The sequence below is a fragment of the Neopelma chrysocephalum genome, unplaced genomic scaffold, assembly GCF_003984885.1.
Source record: "Neopelma chrysocephalum unplaced genomic scaffold, ASM398488v2 Primary Assembly neopelma1_186397, whole genome shotgun sequence".
Taxonomy (NCBI): Eukaryota; Metazoa; Chordata; class Aves; order Passeriformes; family Pipridae; genus Neopelma; species Neopelma chrysocephalum.
Window position 1 is genome coordinate 1 of NW_020938949.1, and position 12,380 is coordinate 12,380.

Sequence of the window (12,380 nt, forward strand, 5' to 3'; positions counted from 1 at the left end):
ACTGGGAGAGGAACTGGGACCACTGGGAGGGGATTGGTGGGTGCTGTGAGAGACTGGAATATACTGGGAGAGGAACTGGGACCACTGGGAGGGGATTGGTGGGCACTGTGGGAGACTGGAATATACTGTGAGGGAACTGGGATGTACTGAATGGGGAACTGGGATCACTGGGAGGGAATTGGGAGGGGCTGGGCATGAAATGGGATTTATTGGAAGGGGAACTGGGGTCACTGGGAGACGACTGGGGGGCACTGGGATAGACAGGGTTGGGACTGGGATATACTGGGAGGGAACTGGGATATAGTGGGAGGGGATTGGGGGAACTGGAAGGCATTGGGATGTACTGGGAGGGAGGGAACTGGGAGGGACTGGAAGGGACTGGGAGGGCCCAAGACTCACTGAGGGCATCCAGGAGGCTCCTTCCTGGCACTTCCACTACTGGAATTCCCAGAATTCCCAGAATTCCAAGGCCAAGTAAGAGGAGGAAGATCTGGGGGGGACCATGGGAGGGGTCACCTACTCCCATCCCAACTACCACATCCCAAATTCCCCTTTTCCCACCGACTTTTTAGGCTGAAATCCCCCAAATTCCTTGATTTTGGATTTAATTCAATTAATTTCATTTAATTTTGAAATTTTTAAGAATTAAAATTTTCTGGCTCTGGGAAAAAAAATCCCTTTTTTTGCCCCCAAATGCTTCAAAATTCCCAAAAGATCCCCAAATCCTGAGCCCAGCCATACCTGGAGCAGTGGCATCATGGATCCACTGGAGCCTGTGGGAAAATCTGACATTTTAAACAAAAATCATATGAATTTTAGCAGCCCTGGGGCCATGACCCCTCAAAATCCACATTTTGGGGTCTCCCCATCCAAATTTTGGGATCCATCCCTCAAAAATTTGGGATCCCCCCTTCCAAAAAAACCCATTTTGGGGCTCCCCATCTCTAAATTTTGAGATCCCTCTTCCCAAAATCCAAATCTTGGGATTTCTTGTTTCCCAAATTCCATATTTTAGTGTTCCCCAATTCCCAGGTCCATATTTTGATGTTCCCCCTTTTCAAACTCCACATTTTGGGGTCCCCTCCCTCCAAATTTTGTATTCCCTTCCCAAATTCAAATTTTGGGGCTGCCGGACTCCATATTTTGTGGTCCCGCCCTCAAACTCCAAATTTTGTGGTCTCCAATTCCCAAATTCCATGTTTTGGATTCCCCTGTTCCCAAACACCAAATTGTGGGGTTCCTTTGTTCCCAAAATGCACATTTTGGGGTCTCTCCCTCTAAATTTTGGGATCCCCCTTCCCAAAATCGACATTTTGGGATTCCCCACTTCCCAAATACACATTTTGGGGTTCCTCAGCTCCAAAATTTGGGGTCCCCCCTCCCAAACTCCTCATTTTTAGGCTGCTGAATTCCCAGATCCACGTTTTGGGCTCCCCCTCCCCCGCTCCAAATTTCGGGGTCTCACCTCCCAAAATCAACATTTTGGGGCTCCCCAGCTCCATATTATGGGGTCCCTCCTTACCTCTGAGCCGGGTTTCCACGTAAATCCCTTTTTTTTTGGTTGTTTTTAGTCCTTCTGAGGTGTTTTCTGTGATATTTAAGCCCTGAAAAGTCCCCCCCCAAAACAGGAAAAACGTCAAAAAATGTAAAAAATAAAAAGGGAAGTGGGATTTTGTGGGTGATTTTTCTGCATTTTGGGGACTTTTCACTTCACTTTTCAGGAGTTGTTTTTAAATTTGAGTCCCAAAATTGTCCTGGAGCCCCAAAACACGGCTTGGAAATAGGAGTTTTTGAGGAAAAATCCCTGTTTTTCCCTTTAGTGACTTAAAAAAAACCCTCATTTTTTAGGAATAATCTTTGTTTTCTTCTCAAAAGTGGCAGAGTCTCTGGGACCCCAAAAATCAGCTCAGAGACCCCAAAAGTGACCCCGAAGACCTCAAAACTCAGCCCAATGACCTCAAAAATGAGGCAAAAATGAGCCAAAAGACCCCCAAAGACTCCCAAAATCAGGTCAAAGACCCAGAAAATGAGCTAAAAGACCCAAAAAATAATTCCTAACACCCCAAAAGTGAGACAAAGTCCCCCAAATCAGCCTAAAGACCCCCTAAATGAGCCCAAACAGCCCCCAATCTGTCCAAAGAGCCCCAAAATGATCCAAAATACCCCTCTAATCAGCCCAAAAACCCCTCTAATCAGCCCAAAGAACCCCAAAATGAGTCTTAAGCTCCCCAAATGGGCCAAAAATGCCCAAAATTCACCCAAACACCCCAAAATTGAGCCAAAACAGCCACAAATGAGCCCAAAGACCCCCAAAATCAGCCTAAACCACCCAAGACATGGGCCCAAAGACCCCAAAAAGGACCGTGAAAATGAGGCCAGAAACCCCCCAAATCACCCAAACGTACAAATGGGAGCCAAAAGACCCCAAAATCCCCTGGGGTCACCTGCCTGCACCTGCAGTGGGTCTGTGTGTGTGGACACGGGTCTGTCTGGGGTGGGAAGGGGCAGGATCTGGGCAGGATCTGGGCAGGATCTGGGCAGGATCTGGGCAGGATCTGCTCCTCTGTGCCCTCCAGGCCAGGAGCTGAGGGAGGGGGTTTGGAGGGGGCGAAAGTGAGGAAAATATGGAAAAATATAGAAATAAAGAGAAGAAAAAGCCCGAGGGCAGGGCAAGGGGGGGAAAAGCCCTGGAGCCCCCCGAGCCCCCGGGATCCTCCTGGGGGCCCCCCCAGGGCACAAATACCCCTGGGAGCTGCACCAGACCCTGCTCAGCCCCAGACCTGGGGCCACCAGTGAAGGGGCTGCGACCCCTGTGCCCACCCAGCCCTTCCTCGTCCCCAGGACCCCCATTCCCGTGGTGACCCCATTCCCTGGGTCCCCCATTCCTGTGGCAACCCCATTCCCTGGGTCTCCCATTCCCGTGGTAACCCCATTCCCTGGGTCCACCATTCCCATGGTAACCCCATTCCCTGGGTCTCCCATTCCCGTGGTAACCCCATTCCCTGGGTCCACCATTCCCATGGTAACCCCATTCCCTGGGTCTCCCATTCCCGTGGTAACCCCATTCCCTGGGTCCCCCATTCCTGTGGCAACCCCATTCCCTGGGTCTCCCATTCCCATGGTAACCCCATTCCCTGGGTCCCCCATTCCCGTGGTGACCCCATTCCCTGGGACCCCCATTCCTGTGATAACCCCATTCCCTGGGTCCCCCTCCCTGGCACCTGCATCCCAGGATTCCCGTTCCCTGGGTCCCCCATTCCCATGGTAACCCCATTCCCTGGGTGCCCCTTCCCTGGCACCTGCATCCCGGGACTCCCGTTCCCTGGGCCCTCCATTCCCTGGGACTCCAATCCCCTCAATCACATCTCCTGGGCCCCCCATTCCCCCAGAACCCCCAGTCCAACAGGGCTGCCCAATCCCCCATCCCAAGGTCACAACTCAGGACTTTTCACCGTATCTGCCCCCAAAACCTGCCAGCTCTGCCCCCTTCCTTCCCCTGGGTTGGAGAATTTCGGTGTCGTTACACAATCACTGCAAACAGACCCCAAAACCATCCAGATTTGGTACCATCTTAAAATGAATAATTCCGGGCTGTCCCTGTGTCATGGTTTGAACAGCCTCAAAATCCAATTCTTGATTCCCAGCCCCCCTCCCACATCTCAACCTCATGCGAGATGGGTTTTCCAGGCAAAACCACAAGACTCAATATGGGGGGAAAGGAATTATATTACAAGACTATACACATAAATAAATAGTATAATACATTACATACAATCTTATCTTAACTCTGTCTCTACCATGACAATATAATATTTACAATGGGCCAAATCTCTTCTCCCTCCAAATAAAAGTCCAGGAGAGAAGAAGAAGAAAAGACCCCTTCCAGTCTCTGAGCAGCAGGTCTCTCTAGAGCAGCAGTGTCTCTTCTTCTCTTCCATCAGCAGAAAGAGTTGCTGGCTCTCTGCCACCACACACGAGGGAGGCCTCCAAGTCTCTCTTGGCCCCTCGTCTCCAAACAAGGGGTCTTTCCGTGGGCTGCATAACCCCAGACAAGGTCGCTCCACCACGGTCATATCAACAAAGTGCAGCACTTCGTGACGGTCTGGTATCTTCAGGGGATCCAAGCCCCTTCACAGAGCTTCTGTGCTCTGCCTCAAGGTGGCTGCCAGCTTCTCTGAAGCTGCAACAAGGGGGGGAGCCCAAGGTCACCCCCCACACACATTCCTTTGGCCGTCCTGGCTCAGCTCTCAGGACAGTCTGAGCTTCTTAGCTCCTCTCTGCAGTGCAGACTGCACTCCAGGACTCCTCTCAGGTGGGAGTCCACCACCCCCTCCTCTTTCTTGGAGGAGTCTCCAGGGAGTTTGGGAAGTTTTGGTTTGTCCAGTTCTTACCCAAACCCTCTCTCTATCTCTCTCCATCAGAGATCTCTGTGTCTTCCTGCTCAGCAGCTCTGCTGCTTCTTCTTATCTGTTGGCTCTTTGCCACTGCTCCCTGCTGTCCCTGCTGCTGCTCCGTCTGCCCACTCACGGTGGAGAAAACTCCTTCAGCTTCTCAAGTCCCAGACCTCAGTCCAGTCTAACACTGTTTCCGAGTTTCTATGACCCCAGCTGGGGGCTGAGGGGCCGAGACCCCCCAGAGGGGCTGTCGCCCCTTCCTCCTCGTGGCTTCCACAACATGGCTACTACTTCTTCTAACAACAAGTACAACTCTTCTCTTCTGGTCCAGAGATATGTTTATATTTTGCAGGAGCACTGATTGGGTCAAACCCCAAGGGTCACCACCCCCTCAGGGGTTACCACTTTCCTAGTTTCAGGGGGAAAACCTGGCTCAAACCACTACACCCTGTGACATCCCCGTGTGCAGGGACACACCTGGCACAGGTGCCTGGGGGCAAGGTGGGCAACATCCCAGTGGCAGCTTCCTGGAGGGCAGGAAGCAACTGGAATGGGCAAAATTAAGCGGGAAAGGGCAAGAAGGGGTGGGAATGTGGGGAATGGGGATGATCCTTGACCTCTCAAAGGACTCAGGGCCCTCACTGGGACACTGGGGCCAGGGGGGAAACTGGTCTGACTGGGGGAGACTGGGTGTGCAGGGAGCCCAGTGAGCCTTTATACAGCTTTACCCCACAGGATTAAGGATGGCAAAGCAAATACATTTATATAAATATATAGGATTTATTCTGATAATAATTAGACAAAAAGACCTTAATCAGAATAATTTACTACCCCATGTAGGAGCTATAACTACGAGTAGTGTATAGAGCACTAGGAAGCAATATTGAAGCAATTATAGTAAAGCTGGCAAAACCAAGTAGAGCTTGATGTGACTCACCCAGACCAACAACTGTGGGTAGAGGAGTGATCTTGAGGGGCGTCCACACTCCGAGGAGGAATCTCCACACTCCAAGAAGGGATAATTCAGAAGATCCTTCCATTAAAATTTGGGCTTTTACGGAATTGTTACAATCTGCTTAAATGTTGCAGAAAGAACTTTTAGATTCGAATATTCTCTCGAGCAAAATTAAAACTCACACAAGTTATCTGTTGATACCAAAACTGATTTTATTAATTGCTAAGAGATGCAAAGAGAAGGAGGAAAAAAAAAAAGAAAAGGTTGGAAAATGCTAAGAACACTTCTAGAAGCAGAGAAAAGATCCCACCAAAACCACCCTTCCGCCGAGCTGGGGGGGGGGCAGAAGCAGAGGAAAGGTGAGGGGGAGGTGGGGGGAGATTCTCAGCTTCAATGACCAGTTCTCTCTCCCTTTCCTCTCTCCTTGATTTTCCAAAATTTTTCCTCAGGGGAGGTTGTACATGGTTTCTTGGCACGTGGCCCTATTCAGATGTTTGAGGAGATCTGATAACCATAAACAATTAACAGGGATCTTTTGGCAGGAAAACTCCAGCAGGAAGCTCTGGTGAGAGAACTTGTGGCAGAAAGCTGACAGAGAATTTTTGGTAGGAGGCTTTGACAGGCAGAACCAAGGGTGAAACATTATTTTTGGCATTTCTATATTATCTGTGTGTTACAAGTATAAAGTGCAGGTCTGTCAGTCAGGTGTGTCCAGGCTGTGCCAGCTCAGCAGCTTTGGAGAAGTTCTCAGTGGTGTCACCTGTTTCTTCCTTTATCTGGTGATTTTCCCAGCTCTGCCACATCTTCATTCTCAAACTTTGGGATCAATGGGTCCAGTTGGTTCCAGCATCACTCGACCTCAAGAGCAGCAGGTCCCCACTTCTCCCCACTGGGGGCTTTGCAAACAGTGCATTGTTTGAGTTGGTTTTCCCCATTCCAAGCCACAGGTTCCCTGGGATGCCACATTGGATAAACCAGTTACACCAGGGCCATTGGAGAATAAAACCAGTTAAAGCAGTTTTATTGGAGAATACAACAGTTACACCAGTTCCACTAGAGAATTAAACCAGCTCAACAAATTAAACCAGTTCCATTGGAGCATTAAACCACTTACACCAGTTAAACCTGTGACATTAGAGAATTAAACCAGCTAAACAAATTAAACCAGCTAAACAAATTAAACCAGTCACATTGGAGAGTAAAACCAGTTGCATCAGTTACACTGGAAAGCTAAACCAGTTAAACCAGTTCTGTTATAGAAATAAACAGGTTAAACCAGTTAGACCAGTTCCATGAGAGAACTAAACCAGCTAAATAAATTAAACCAGTTCCATTGGAGCATTAAACCAGTTACACCAGTTAAACCTGTGACGTTAGAGAATTAAACCAGCTAAACAAATTAAACCAGTCACATTGGAGAGTAAAACCAGTTGCATCAGTTCCACTGGAGAATAAAATCAGTTAAATCAGTTAAAGCAATTACATTGGAGAATTAAACCAGCTACACCAGTTAAACAAGTTCCATTAGAGAATTAAACCACTTAGAGCAGTTCCACTAGAGAATTAAACCAGCTAAACAAATTAAACCAGTTCATTTGTAGAATTAAACCAGTTAAACCAATTAAACCAGTTAAACCAATTAAACCAGCTAAACAAATTAAACCAGTTCATTTGTAGAATTAAACCAGTTAAACCAATTAAACCAGTTAAACCAGTTAAACCAGTTAAACCAGTTCCGTGCCCCTCCATGTGCTCAGGGCACCACCCACAGGTCACAGCAGGTATCGCACCCCCAGGTACCTGTGCCAGGTGTGTCCCCAGCACGGACACCTCGGAATTATTCATCTTTAAGGATGCACTGAATCCCGATGGTTTAGGGGTCCATGTGCACCCCGAAATTCAATGGGAAGGAAGGGGCGGGGCTTAGGAAGTGTCTGAGTGAAAGCTCAAGTTCTGATTTCTGGGAAGTTACCAAGAATGAGTCATGTTGGTGCTGGAGGTCATTGGAGAACAGCCCTGGCTGTGCTGAAAACACAGGGAGGAGACCCCGGGGTCGGGGAGACCCCAGAACTGAGGAAAGCCTGGAGCGGAGCTGAGGAAGAGATTCCAGAGCTGAGAAGATCCCGTGCGAGGATGGGGGGATCCAGATCTACAACAAGACTTGGTACATCACCTTGGGAATCCCCAGAGGAGGAAGAAAGGGCAGGGGGATCACCAGACAGAGCAGGGACCCTCGGGGTCCAGGAGGGGAGGTTGAAGGGAGATCACCTCCCAAGGTGGGATCACCTCCCAAGGTGGGATCACCTCCCAAGGTGGGATCACCTCCCGAGGTGGGATCACCTCCCAAGGTGGGATCACCTCCCGGGGTTGGGAGCATCTCCCTGGGGTTGGTCCATCTCCCACTGGTCCCACCACCTCCCAGTGATCCCTGATCCCACCACCTCCCAGTGATCCCACCATCTCCCACTGGTCCCACCATCTCCCACTGGTCCCACCACCTCCCAATGGTCCCACCACCTTCTACTGATCCCACCACCTCCCACTGATCCCACCATCTCTCACTGATCCCACCACCTCCCAATGGTCCCACCATCTCCCACTGGTCCCACCACCTCCCAGTGGTCCCACCCCCTTCCACTGATCCCACCCCTTGGTTTCCCCCCTGCCCAGGACCTCCTTCTGCAGTGGCTGCAGCTCTGTCCCCCCCGGCCCCTCAGTGCCCCCCGGCTCCTCTGACACCCCCCAATTCTCCCACAGCTCCTGTTCTGGGCCTGCAGGGGGGTCCAGGTCCACGAGGCCACAACCTTCAGCTTGGCCACATCTATTCCCTGACCCCCTGGACTACAAGGAGTTCTCCGTGGAGCTGGGCGTGGAGCTCTCCCTGAGCAAGTATCACCTGGACAGGTTGGAGAACACCCACAGCCGCGTGTCTGCGGGGGGAAAAAACTCCCCCAAGTGCCCTGAGTGAGAACAGCTCCCACTGCAGCACCCCGGACAGCAGCCAGGAGCCCGAACAGCCGGGCATTGGCCACTGGGACACTGCAGAGCCTCATCCATCCAGGGGCCACTGTTGTCGCTGTAGGAACGGACGTGTGACACGAAGAAAGGTTCCAGTAGAATTTATTTCCAGGAAAAAGCGGAACAGCGGAGCTGCTTGACAGCTCCTTAAGTACAGTTTTTGAGCACACGTAGTTCACACGGATAGGACAGTTCAAACTCTCACACCAGAGTTCTAACAGCTAATGGGTGCATTTTCTAAACTCTACTTTCTCACAACAACTTTGCTTTTTCTCAGAACAACCCTGTGAGGTTCCCACAACAGTCCCGAGCACCTGCTCTTATTTTTCTCTCACGTTGATGTTTTTCCCGACCACTCTTGTTCAAAACAGGTCTCTGTTCTCATGAGACAATGTTCCTGTTCTCATGAGACAGTGTTCTCTGTTCTCACGGGACAGCTTCTCCAGGATGCATCAGCTGTCAGGATCAGGGCCTCCATTTTCAGTCCATCTCAGGGGTACACTTTGGTCTGGTCAACATCAACTGCTTCGTCGATAAGTGCCAGGCTGCTGACAGGTTCTCTGTCAACCCCCGACACACTGTGACACTCCAGGGGCTCCTGAAACCAAGGGGCCACTGTGACAGTGCAAGAATTGATGTGCACACACGTGCTCCAAGCACAGCTGAGGTGTTAAGGGAAGGTTTAGTTCTGAAGTCAAACCCCCTAAAATACAGTGCTAAGTCCCAACAGGTGGAAAGGCACAGGAACCTGTCTCCTGGTTTACATATCAAAGGCCTGATGCCAGCACAGGTGCCCACCAGGCTGTTTATACAGTTCTAACTCTCTTTTCCCAGCTCTCTTCCCCCCAAACCTGTGTGAAAGAACGCCTTGAAGTTTTAAACGACCTGCAATTATCTTCCTTGAGAGAAAATTCATCTGTTTTGACAAAACAGCCCAAAGGAAGGACAAAGTGTAAAGATTCCCACACTGAACCTCTCCTAGACTTCAGCTTTCCAACTGCAAAAGGAAAGTGAGCGAAGACAATTCTTAAACAGTTTATTTTCTCTCCTCCTCGCCAAAATCTTCCGTTCTCGGCCCTTTTTTCCCACAGACACAACGGGGCTTTATGGAAACAAAGGTACCCTGGGACATTTCAGAACCCCGTGGAATCAAGGCCTCATTTTGACACTGAGGGGCCCAGTGGAATCCAGGGGTCCATTGTGACACTGTGGAACCTCATGGAATCAAGGGGTCATTTTGACACTGTGGAACCTCATGGAATCAAGGGGCCATTTGACACTGAGGAACTTGATGGACTCAGGGGACCATTGTGACACTGCAGGGCCTTGTGGAACCAAAGCAACCCTGAGACATTTTGGAAGCTCATGAAATCAATGGGCCGTTCAAAGGATCACAGAATGTGCTGAGTTGGAAGGCACCCACAAGGATCATTGAGTCCAACTCTTAATCCTGCACGGGACCATCGCCAAGGGTCACACCATGTGCCCTGGAGTATCATACAGATACTTCCTGAGCTCTGTCAGCCCTGGTGCTGTGCCCACTGCCCTGGGGAGCCTGGTCAGTGCCCAACCACCCTCTGGGGGAAGAACCTCTTTCTAACATCCAACCTGACCCTGCCCTGACACAGCTCCAGCCATTCCCTGGGTGCTGTCCCTCGTCCTCACAGAGCAGAGCTCAGTCCCTGCCCCTCCTCTGCCCCTCTCAAGGAAGGTGGAACTGCAGGGAGGTCTCCCCTCAGTCTCCCCTGCTCCAGCTGAACACAACAAGTGCCCTCAGTGTCCTCACACGGCTTCAAATCAAGGCCCTTCCTCATCTTCATTACCCTCCTTTGGACACTCTCCAATGGCTCAATCCCTTCCTTCCATTGTGTCCCCCCAAACTGCCCCAATGTTGAGGTGAGGCCGCCCCAGGGCAGAGCAGAGCGGGACAATCCCCTCCCTGATGCCCCAGGACAGGGATGTCCCTCCTGGCTGCCAGGGCACTGCTGACTCAGGGCCAAGTGGGCACCCACCAGCACCCCCAGGGCCCTTTCCCAGCACTGCTTTCCAGCCTCTCATTCCCAGTCTGTCCGTCCATCCAGGATTGCCCCATCCCAGGGCAGAATCCGGCACTTCCCCTTGTTGAACTTCCTGTGGTTGGTGATTGTCCAGCCTCTGGATTTGTCCAGGTCTCTCTGCAGGGCCTCCCTGCCCTCCAGGGAGTCAACAGCTCCTCCCAGTTCTGGGTCATCTGCAAAGTGTCCTTTCCAGTCCTGTGTCCAAGTAATTTATGAAGATGTTGAAGAGCACAGGGCCCAAGATTGAGGCCTAAGGAACCCCACGAGTGACAGGTCACAGTCTGATATCACCCTCTGTGCTCGACCCAGGAGCCAATTGCTCACGATGTGTTTGCCCAGCTGTGGGTTGATGGACCCCAGCACGTGCAAAAAACATTTTTCAATCCTGAATCTGCTCTCCTCATGGCCAGAGGTGAGGTTTTGCTGGCATTTCTCCTCCTATTAACAGAGATTTTAAACCCGATCCCTTCGTGGTTGCTGTGGCCAAGATGGCCCCAATCTCTGCTTTACTCACGAGATCCTCTCTGTGGACAAGCAGCAGATCAAGGAGGGCACTGATCCCAGTCAGCTCCCTTAGGACCTGTTCCATCAAGTTGTCATCCAGGTTTTTCCAGGGGTCTCTGGGGCTTCTAAGGAGCCATGAGGTCACTGGCTGTGACATGATGACATCCCAGAGGTCTCTGGGGTCCTAAAGATCCATTAAGTCACGCACAGTGACAGGGGCTCCGTGGTGACATCAGAGGTGTCTCCAGCCTGCTCAGAAGTAGAGAGGTCACATCAGAGGTGTCTCCAGCCTGCTCAGAAGCAGAGAGGTCACATCAGAGGTGTCTCCAGCCTGCTCAGAAGCAGAGAGGTCACAAACAAGCACACGGTGACATCTCAAGTTGATTTGCCAAGGGGATGAGGGTCAGCACAGGAGACACAGACACCAACTTTAAGGAACAAGTGCTTAATGTTACTTTAATGCAAAACAGCAAAGAATTGCAAAAAGATAAGCTCAGTAATGCACCTCATCATTGCTACAAAGACTGTCTACAGTCACCAAGAAATCACCAGTTACCCTGATCCATTACCAGCATCCAGACCCGCAGGACTCTGGTCACAGCAAAGGGTCAGAGAGCCCCTCTTGGGATCTGGGAAGTCCTACACAGGCCATCCAGTCATAGGGGAGGTCTCGTCTTTGCTGTGAGAGGGTCCAGCTTTTATCCTGTTGAACAAACAAACTTAGAGAACCACTAGTGTGGAAAACATCTGGCTTCCTTCTCTCCTTGGGTTTCACCCAAAGCCTGGCCAGGGCTTAAGGGGAAAACCAAGGGAGTCAACCTGCACCATCTGCTGCCAAACAAGGCCAGAGATCTAATTCCATGGCCTTGACTAGTCTCTAAATACAGAAAGATAAATACACAAATATTTTGCTGACAATCATACATATTTCATTAATGAACAGATACAAATGTTATTCACTAATGAGAGAACATAAATATACCTTACTAATAAGCACACATATTTACACAGGTGTAGTCTTATCACAGTACATATTTTCCTAACAAGCACACGTAGATTTTGCTGATAAGAGGATACACGACTTCATACGACGTTAGGTTGAAAGGTTCATAGGTTGAAAGGTTCTAGAGGTCAGCCTTGGCTCAGGGCCTGTTGTTCAGGCCTCAGCACTTCAGTGGGTCACCAGCTGTGGCTGAAGCTCTTCCTGCATCCCAAGGACTTGTAGGGCCGTTTCCCTGTGTGGCTCTGCTGATGGCGGATCAGGCTGGGGCTGTCCCTGAAGCTCTTCCCACATTCCAAGCACTTGTAAGGCTTCTCCTTGGTGTGGATCTGCTGGTGGCGGAGCAGGGTGGAGCTGTCTCTGAAGCTCTTCCCACATTCCAGGCACTTGTAGGGCCGTTCCCCCGTGTGGATCATCTGGTGGCGGATCAGGCTGGAGCTGTGGCTGACGCT

At 50.6% G+C, this 12,380-nt stretch overlaps 1 long non-coding RNA gene across 1 annotated transcript; it reads right to left on the minus strand.

Moving 5' to 3' along the window:
- Positions 1–399: 399 nt before the first annotated feature.
- LOC113962965 lies at positions 400–1,647 on the minus strand. Its single transcript, XR_003532617.1, has 3 exons — positions 1,523–1,647; positions 742–785; positions 400–490 (listed from the first exon to the last, which is right to left on the minus strand). It is a non-coding gene; the product is annotated as an uncharacterized LOC113962965 (long non-coding RNA).
- Positions 1,648–12,380: the final 10,733 nt, after the last annotated feature.